General features: G+C 62.8%; 1 non-coding gene and 1 pseudogene across 1 annotated transcript; both read right to left on the reverse strand.

Moving 5' to 3' along the window:
- Window positions 1-305: 305 nt before the first annotated feature.
- Window positions 306-459, reverse strand: LOC144783494 (5.8S ribosomal RNA). The gene has a single exon (XR_013601469.1). It is a non-coding gene; the product is annotated as a 5.8S ribosomal RNA (ribosomal RNA).
- A 1,016-nt stretch (window positions 460-1,475) lies between these two features.
- Window positions 1,476-2,167, reverse strand: LOC144783629 (18S ribosomal RNA; annotated as a pseudogene).
- Window positions 2,168-7,915: the final 5,748 nt, after the last annotated feature.

The following is a 7,915-nucleotide window of genomic DNA, read 5'->3' on the forward strand; positions in this document are numbered from 1 at the left end:
AGCCAGCCACGGAGGTGGGCGCCCAAGGCGCGCGCGCGCGGGCAGCCGGTGGGACACCACAGACAGCCTCGCGCGGCACGCAGCCAGGCGCCCCGGGACGGGTCCCGGGGCGGACCGGTCACCTGGCCCCTTTCTCGGGGGCCAGACGCGCCGGCGGCGTACCTCCGCGGCAGGACCCGGCGAGGGACCCTGCCACGAGCGATCGGGGGGGTCTGAACTTGTGGGGGGACGAAGGGGAAGCGGAGCTAACCCTGCGACGGCCCCAGCCGCGTCCCGGGGAAGCCCCGGGGCGATTGACGATCGAGCGACCCTCAGACAGGCGTAGCCCCAGGAGGAACCCGGGGCCGCAAGGTGCGTTCGAAGTGTCGATGATCAATGTGTCCTGCAATTCACACTAATTCTCGCAGCTAGCTGCGTTCTTCATCGACGCGCGAGCCGAGTGATCCACCGCCAAGAGTCACAGGCAACTTTTCCAAAACGTTCACCCACCTGCCGGAGCAGGAGAGGCGGGAGGAAGGCGACGCCGTCCGTCCTGCCGCCCGCGCGGCAAGACAGCCCGGGCGCCCCGTTCAAGGCTTCCCCTCTGGGAGTCAGACTGCACCGTTGGGTGAAAAAAACCATTGCCGGGCGCTCGGCCCGGGAGTCCCACCACACCCGCCCGGCGGGCGGGAGAGGAAGGGGGCTCCCGGTGCGACGGGAGCAGGCTGCCCCGCAGCCGCCGGTCCCTCCCGGGGTAACCGGGAGGGACCGCGCGAGTCTTTTCCAACCCCTCGGCCCAGCCTCACGGGACCGGGTCGAACCGGGTACCTGGCAACGAGGGAAGGTCGCTCCACCTGCACGTCGGCCGCCCGCCGCCGGGCGGCCCCCCAAGCCGTGCCCGCGGGCTGGCAATCGGCCCACCCCACCTTTTGCCCGTGTCGGAGGCGCCGGATGGGGAAGAGCCAGGCGGCTCTCCCCATCCCGCACGCCTCCCACCGAGAGGAGCCGGGGTCCCCTCGCCGGTCCTCGGCCCCTTCTCTTCCGGGCCACCCTGCCGCGCGAAAGGGCACCTCCTCGGTCGCCCGGACCCCGGTCGGGACCGGGGACTCGGGCGCGGGAGGGCCCAGCCGGCGCCAGGGCCTTTTTTTGCGGGGAGGGTTACGGTACCAGCCCGGGGATGCACTGCCATTTCGGTGTCCGTGCCGGGTGAGCTTGGGTTCCGCCTCGCAGAGGGACAGGGGACGGGGGACGCCCCCCGCGCACCGGTCCCTCGTGCGCGCGTCGGTCAGGCCCTCCTTCCCCCGGGGGGGGAAGAGGCCCGCCGAAGTCCCGGTCCTAAAACCCCAGCGCCCCGATGTGGCCGCGGACCGCTCCGCCAGGCCGGGGCACGCCGGGACTGGGCCGGGCCCTGTGCCTAGGGTGCTTGCTTTCAGGAGGCGGCCGAGGGCTTCGGGCTGGCGCCGTCGGTCGCTCGGGCCGCTCCGCCGTTAATGATCCTTCCGCAGGTTCACCTACGGAAACCTTGTTACGACTTTTACTTCCTCTAGATAGTCAAGTTTGATCGTCTTCTCGGCGCTCCGCCAGGGCCGTTGCCGACCCCAGCGGGGCCGATCCGAGGACCTCACTAAACCATCCAATCGGTAGTAGCGACGGGCGGTGTGTACAAAGGGCAGGGACTTAATCAACGCAAACTTATGACCCGCACTTACTGGGAATTCCTCGTTCATGGGAAATAATTGCAATCCCCAATCCCTATCACGAACGGGGTTCAGCGGGTTACCCGCACCTGTCGGCGAAGGGTAGACACACGCTGATCCGTTCAGTGTAGCGCGCGTGCAGCCCCGGACATCTAAGGGCATCACAGACCTGTTATTGCTCGATCTCGTGTGGCTGAACGCCACTTGTCCCTCTAAGAAGTTGGACGCCGACCGCTGGGGGTCGCGTAACTAGTTAGCATGGAGGAGTCTCGTTCGTTATCGGAATTAACCAGACAAATCGCTCCACCAACTAAGAACGGCCATGCACCACCACCCACAGAATCGAGAAAGAGCTATCAATCTGTCAATCCTTTCCGTGTCCGGGCCGGGTGAGGTTTCCCGTGTTGAGTCAAATTAAGCCGCAGGCTCCAATCCTGGTGGTGCCCTTCCGTCAATTCCTTTAAGTTTCAGCTTTGCAACCATACTCCCCCCGGAACCCAAAGACTTTGGTTTCCCGGAAGCTGCTCGGCGGGTCATGGGAATAACGGGATGCCTTCCCCCTCTCAGCATGGCCAGACCTTATGGAAGTCTGCCTGATCAAACTCTGAGAAAAACGACCATCGAACTCGGAGATAAACAACCATCGGCAAGGGGCTGAGAGGCAGAAGTGTCCCGGGCCCCTGGGGGCCCCTGGCGGGCGGGCCCCAGGACGCCTTCCCCCTCTCAGCATGGCCCGACCTCATGGAGGTCTGTGCCTGATCAAACTCGGAGGTCTGTGCCTGATCAAACTCGGAGAAAAAGGACCATCAGCAAGGGGCTGAGAGGCAGGAGCGTCCCCGGGCCCCTGGGGGCCACTGGCAGGCGGACCCCGGGACACCATCCCCCTCAAACTCGGAGGAAAAGGACCATCGGCAAGGGGCTGAAAGGCAGGAGTGTCCCCAGGACCCTGGGGGCCCCAGCGGGCAGGCCCCAGGGCTGCCTTCCCTGATTCAGAATCTCTGGAGGGCTGACTGACCCTCTCCCTAGTAATCCGGAGGAACATTACCCCCCTTTCTTTTAATCCGTGCACCCGAGGGGACATAGGGGACCCAAGGCACAAACGAGCCCGACCTCCTGGAGCCCTGGCTGGGATCCGGGAGGCGAATGGCACCTCATCGGGACTTCCAGGGAAGTTCGGTCATCTGGTCGCCCTATAGGAAAGCATAGCAGGCGACCAGATGGCCGAGGGGATCCGATGGCCGGGCACGAAAGAGGACACCCTGTGCCCCAACGAAGGAGTCAGCGTGCTCCGCGGCATGGCCGACCGGAGGCCCAGGGCCCCAGCTGGGCCCCAGCCATGGAGGCTCCCAGGGGCCCCGAAAGGCCCTCCCACCCGGGCCCCCAGGCACTTTGACAAGCAGGGGAGGCCTGCCTGGGCACAACGGAACCCCGACCCGGGCCCGGGCCCTTGGCAGTGCAGCAGGCCGGGGGACAGGGCCCAGGGCCCGAGCACCCGACTCGGGGCCCGCCGTGGCCCTTGGATCCAGCCGGGGCTCCCAGGCCTGGAGGCGCAGGGGAAGCCTTCCCCGGGCCTGCCGGACACCGTCCCGGGCACCCTGCCGCGCGGCAGGACCCAGGACAGAGCCCCGGGTGGGGAGGCCACAGTCCCCGGGGCCCTCAAGGGCCCCGGACGGAGCTCCTGAACCCGGTCAAGCACGGGGAGGCTCCCCGGGCACCACGGAACCCCGTCCCGGGCTTTTGGCAGTGTGGCAGGCCGGGGGACAGGGCCAAGGGCCCTAGCACCCGACCAGGGGCCCGGCGCGGCCACTGGACCCAGCTGTGGCTCCCAGGGCCCGGGGCGCAGGGGAAGCCTTCCCCGGGCCCTCTGCACCCCGTCCCAGGCACCCGGGCCACGCTGCAGTCCCAGGGACGGACCCAGGTCTGGGGCGGCATCCTGGCCCGCCTATCTGCCGGCTGATGACCGCTAGCCCGACAAGGGTCCCAGAGGACCTTGTCCCTAGTAATCCGGAGGAAGGCTACTCCTCTTTCTGGGAACAAGTGCGCACCGCAAGGCTCGGGGGACCCTAGGCGCGAACGTGCCCGACCTCCTGGAGCCCTGGCTGGGATCTGGGAGGCGAAAGGCACCTCATCGGGACTTCCAGGGGAACCCGTCCATCTGGTCGCCCCATAGGAAAGCATTGGGCGAGACCAGATGGCCGAGGCGAGAGGGGCAACCAGATGACCGGGACCGAAATGACACCAGTCTGCCTGCCTGCCCCGAGCCTCCGCGGGAGGGTTCCCGTCTGCCCTTCCAGGGCTGCAGGGCACCAGGGCTCCAGGGCTCCAGGGCTCCAGGGCTGCAGGGCTGCAGGGCTCCAGGGCTCCAGGGCTGCAGGGCACCAGGACTTCAGGGCTCGGGAGCTGCGGGGCTCCGGGGTTGCAGGGTTGCTGGGCCCAGTACCCATGGAGCCCTTCCCGGGTACTTTCCCACGCCGCTGGCCGGAGGAGGGAGCCCTGGACGCCTGGGAGGTGTTGCCCGGGAACACAGCCCATCTGGTCCCCGGCAGGGATCCGCCAGCCCAAGAGGGGTCACAGAGTACCTTGTCCCTAGTAATCCGGAGGAAGGCTACCCCTCTTTCTGGGAACAAGTGCGCACCGCAAGGCTCGAGGGACCCTAGGCGCGAACGTGCCCGACCTCCTGGAGCCCTGGCTGGGATCTGGGAGGCGAATGGCACCTCATCGGGACTTCCAGGGAAGCCCGGCCATCTGGTTGCCCCGTAGGAAAGCATGGCGGACGACCAGATGGCCGAGGGCCGAGGGGAGAGGGGCAACCAGATGACCGGGACCGAAATGACACCAGTCTGCCTGCCTGCCCCGAGCCTCCGCGGGAGGGTTTCCGTCTGCCCTTCCAGGGCTGCAGGGCTCCAGGGCTCCAGGGCTCCAGGGCTCCAGGGCTCCAGGGCTCCAGGGCTCCAGGGCTCCAGGGCTGCAGGGCTGCAGGGCTCCAGGGCTCCAGGGCTCCAGGGCACCAGGACTTCAGGGCTCGGGAGCTGCGGGGCTCCGGGGTTGCAGGGTTGCTGGGCCCAGTACCCATGGAGCCCTTCCCGGGTACTTTCCCACGCCGCTGGCCGGAGGAGGGAGCCCTGGACGCCTGGGAGGTGTTGCCCGGGAACACAGCCCATCTGGTCCCCGGCAGGGATCCGCCAGCCCAAGAGGGGTCACAGAGTACCTTGTCCCTAGTAATCCGGAGGAAGGCTACCCCTCTTTCTGGGAACAAGTGCGCACCGCAAGGCTCGAGGGACCCTAGGCGCGAACGTGCCCGACCTCCTGGAGCCCTGGCTGGGATCTGGGAGGCGAATGGCACCTCATCGGGACTTCCAGGGAAGCCCGGCCATCTGGTTGCCCCGTAGGAAAGCATGGCGGACGACCAGATGGCCGAGGGGAGAGGGGGGACCAAAATGATGCCAATCTGCCTGCCCCGAGCCTCCGCGGGAGGGCTCCGGGGGCTGCAGGGCTCCAGGGCTCCAGGGCTCCAGGGAACCAGGGAACCAGGGCTCGGGGCTCGGGGGCTGCAGGACTCCAGGGCTCGGGGGCTGCAGGGCTCCGGGGTTGCAGGGCCCAGGACCCATGGAGCCCTTCCGGGGTACTTTCCCACGCCGCGGGCCGGAGGAGGGAGCCCCGGACGCCTGGGAGGTGTTGCCCGGGAACACAGCCCATCTGGTCCCTGGCAGTGCACCGCTATCCTGGGAGGGTGTCCGGGCATACCATTGTCCCTAGTAATCCGGAGGAAAATTACCCCCCTTTCTTGTAATCTGTGCACTAAAGGTGACAGAGGGGACCCAGGGCGCAAACGTGCCCTACCTCCTGGAGCCCTGCCTGGGATCCGGGAGGCAAATGGCACCTCATCGGGACTTCCAGGGAAGCCCGGCCATCTGGTCGCCCTATAGGAAAGCATTGGTCGCGACCAGATGGCCGAGGCGAGAGGGGCGACCAGATGGCCGGGACCGAAATGACGCCAATCTGCCGGCTCCGAGCCTCTGCGGGGGGCTCCAGCCTGCCCTTGCAGGGCTCCGGGCATGCGGGGCTCCGGGACTGCAGGGCTCCGGGGCTGCAGGGCTGCAGGGCTGCAGGGCTCTGGGGCTCCGGGGCTCCAGGGCTCGGGGACTGCAGGGCTCGGGCTGCAGGGCTCCGGGGCTCCGGGGCTCTGGGGCTCCGGGGCTCCAGGGCTCGGGGACTGCAGGGCTCGGGCTGCAGGGCTGCAGGGCTCCGTGGCTGCAGGGCTCCCGGGCTCCAACCAGGCCGGGGAGATCAGGGAGTCTGCCCAGGCATGAGGGACCCCTGTCCAGGGCACACGGACCCCCAGGACGTGCCCCCGTTTTCCACATTTTTTTTTTTTTCACTACGCGTAGTGTGCGTAGTGGCACTACGCCCAGCCCTAGTAATGAGGCAGCAAATGCTGAGGATTACCAAAAGATGCTATTAAGCTTTTTGGCTTTCACTAAGATACCTCAATAGAGAATTACTAAGTTTGTTATTAAGGCATTATAGACATTCTGATGTCTTGATATTTTGAAACCCTTGTTTAAATTGTTCCACTTTTTTTCGTTGATACATAATAGCAATTAACACTCCAGAGGAAAGGGTTTACTCCATTCCCAAATTGTGTTATGCAGTTAGTGTTGCCTTTTATTGGCATCGGGCCCCTTCACCCGTCATTTTCTTTCCAAAAATTCAAGAGTCCATTTTTTATATTTTTTATTTATTTATTTTTATACAAGAAAACATTCGCAAAAACTGTTACAGGGTTAGCATAGGTTGAATCAATTGCAGTTTATTCATTGGTGTTTGCTATCCCTACGTGACATTATTTAGTGAAAGAGAGAGAAAGGCAAACAGAAAAGGGCAGGAGAGCAAGGGGTGAAAAAAGAGGTAGGGGACAGGCAATGAGAGAGATACATTCGTAATTAATTATTAATTACATCTGACATTCTGTGGAGATGTTGGAGCACGCATGCAGGCCCAACAGGGCTATCTATTTTGGTTGAGACCAGTTGGAACCAGTTAGATTCAATTGTCTTGGTGGTACGATCAAAGGGGGTACCAGAGTATTATTCGCCGGACTAGCATTTTCATGGAGGCTGATAAATGTCATTAAAAATACATAGATACAAGCGGCTGTCACCCTCAGCCAAGCTTGCTTCCCTGAGTACACTGTGCTCTGTAACACGGAAGTGCACCAATCTCAGCTATCTATACATTTGCCCGGCTGATGCTTCACACAGCCCTGAGGCCTGTGATGTCATCAGCACGGCAAACGCCTTGCCTCGTGGGCTGAGCTCCACCCCCTGATGACGTTGTAATGCAGTTAGCCTCGGGCGCATCAGCCTGAAGTCCAGCAGCTCCAGGGGCTTCATGGCAATCAGAGAGTTGAACATACCTGCCAACTCACACGGTTCCACCGTGTGACAAACGATATCGACTCCCATCACCACGGTCACACAGTGAGGAGCCAATACCACTTGGTGGCAGGGAAAACAAGCTGAAAACTACTGAAAAGATGATTTTCTAGGTCATTTTCTGAGGCTTTGAACTGCCAATGTCCATTAAGTGGTGTAAAAATACCCCAGGACATCTGCACCAGCCTCAACAAGCTTTTATTTTGGTAGGAGGGTTTTGGGTAGGGGTGGGGTTCAAAACTGCCTCATAGGTACATCTCTGTACTATGCCCTACCTCCTTTAAGGCCCCCTCCTTACATGGTGATATTGTTCTTCAAGTTGGCATATATGAGCGGGGTCTCAGCCACGCCACCCTTTTACAGTTCACTACAGGGTGGGGTCAGTGCAGTGAGGCTAGCTGACCAAACCCTGTGACTTGAGAAAGGGTGGAGTTTAAGGGTGCAAACAGGAAACTGAGTGCTGGAGAATGCGTAGCGTGCCAGTGCAGGCTTTGATTGTGCACTTTGCACACTCTAGCTTCGAGCGCACTGCCATATCCGGAATGAATAGATGCTAGAGAGGAGTGCAAACTGCAGAGCAAAGCCACCAGGTGAGCTAAGTTTGGTGAGAAGACGGACCAGGGCCGGACTGGCAGTAGCGGCCATCGGGCATTTCCCCGGTAGGCTGGAGCTGTTTTTTCAGTGGTGGGGGCTGGTTCGATACAGAGGGGCAGTTTTGCAGTGGTGCTGCAATATCGCTGCCAGTAACAAAAGCAGCAGGTACACACGTGTGCACCCCTCTGGGCCGGACACTTGAACATTTGA

The sequence above is a fragment of the Lissotriton helveticus genome, chromosome 9, assembly GCF_964261635.1.
Source record: "Lissotriton helveticus chromosome 9, aLisHel1.1, whole genome shotgun sequence".
Classification (NCBI taxonomy): domain Eukaryota; kingdom Metazoa; phylum Chordata; class Amphibia; order Caudata; family Salamandridae; genus Lissotriton; species Lissotriton helveticus.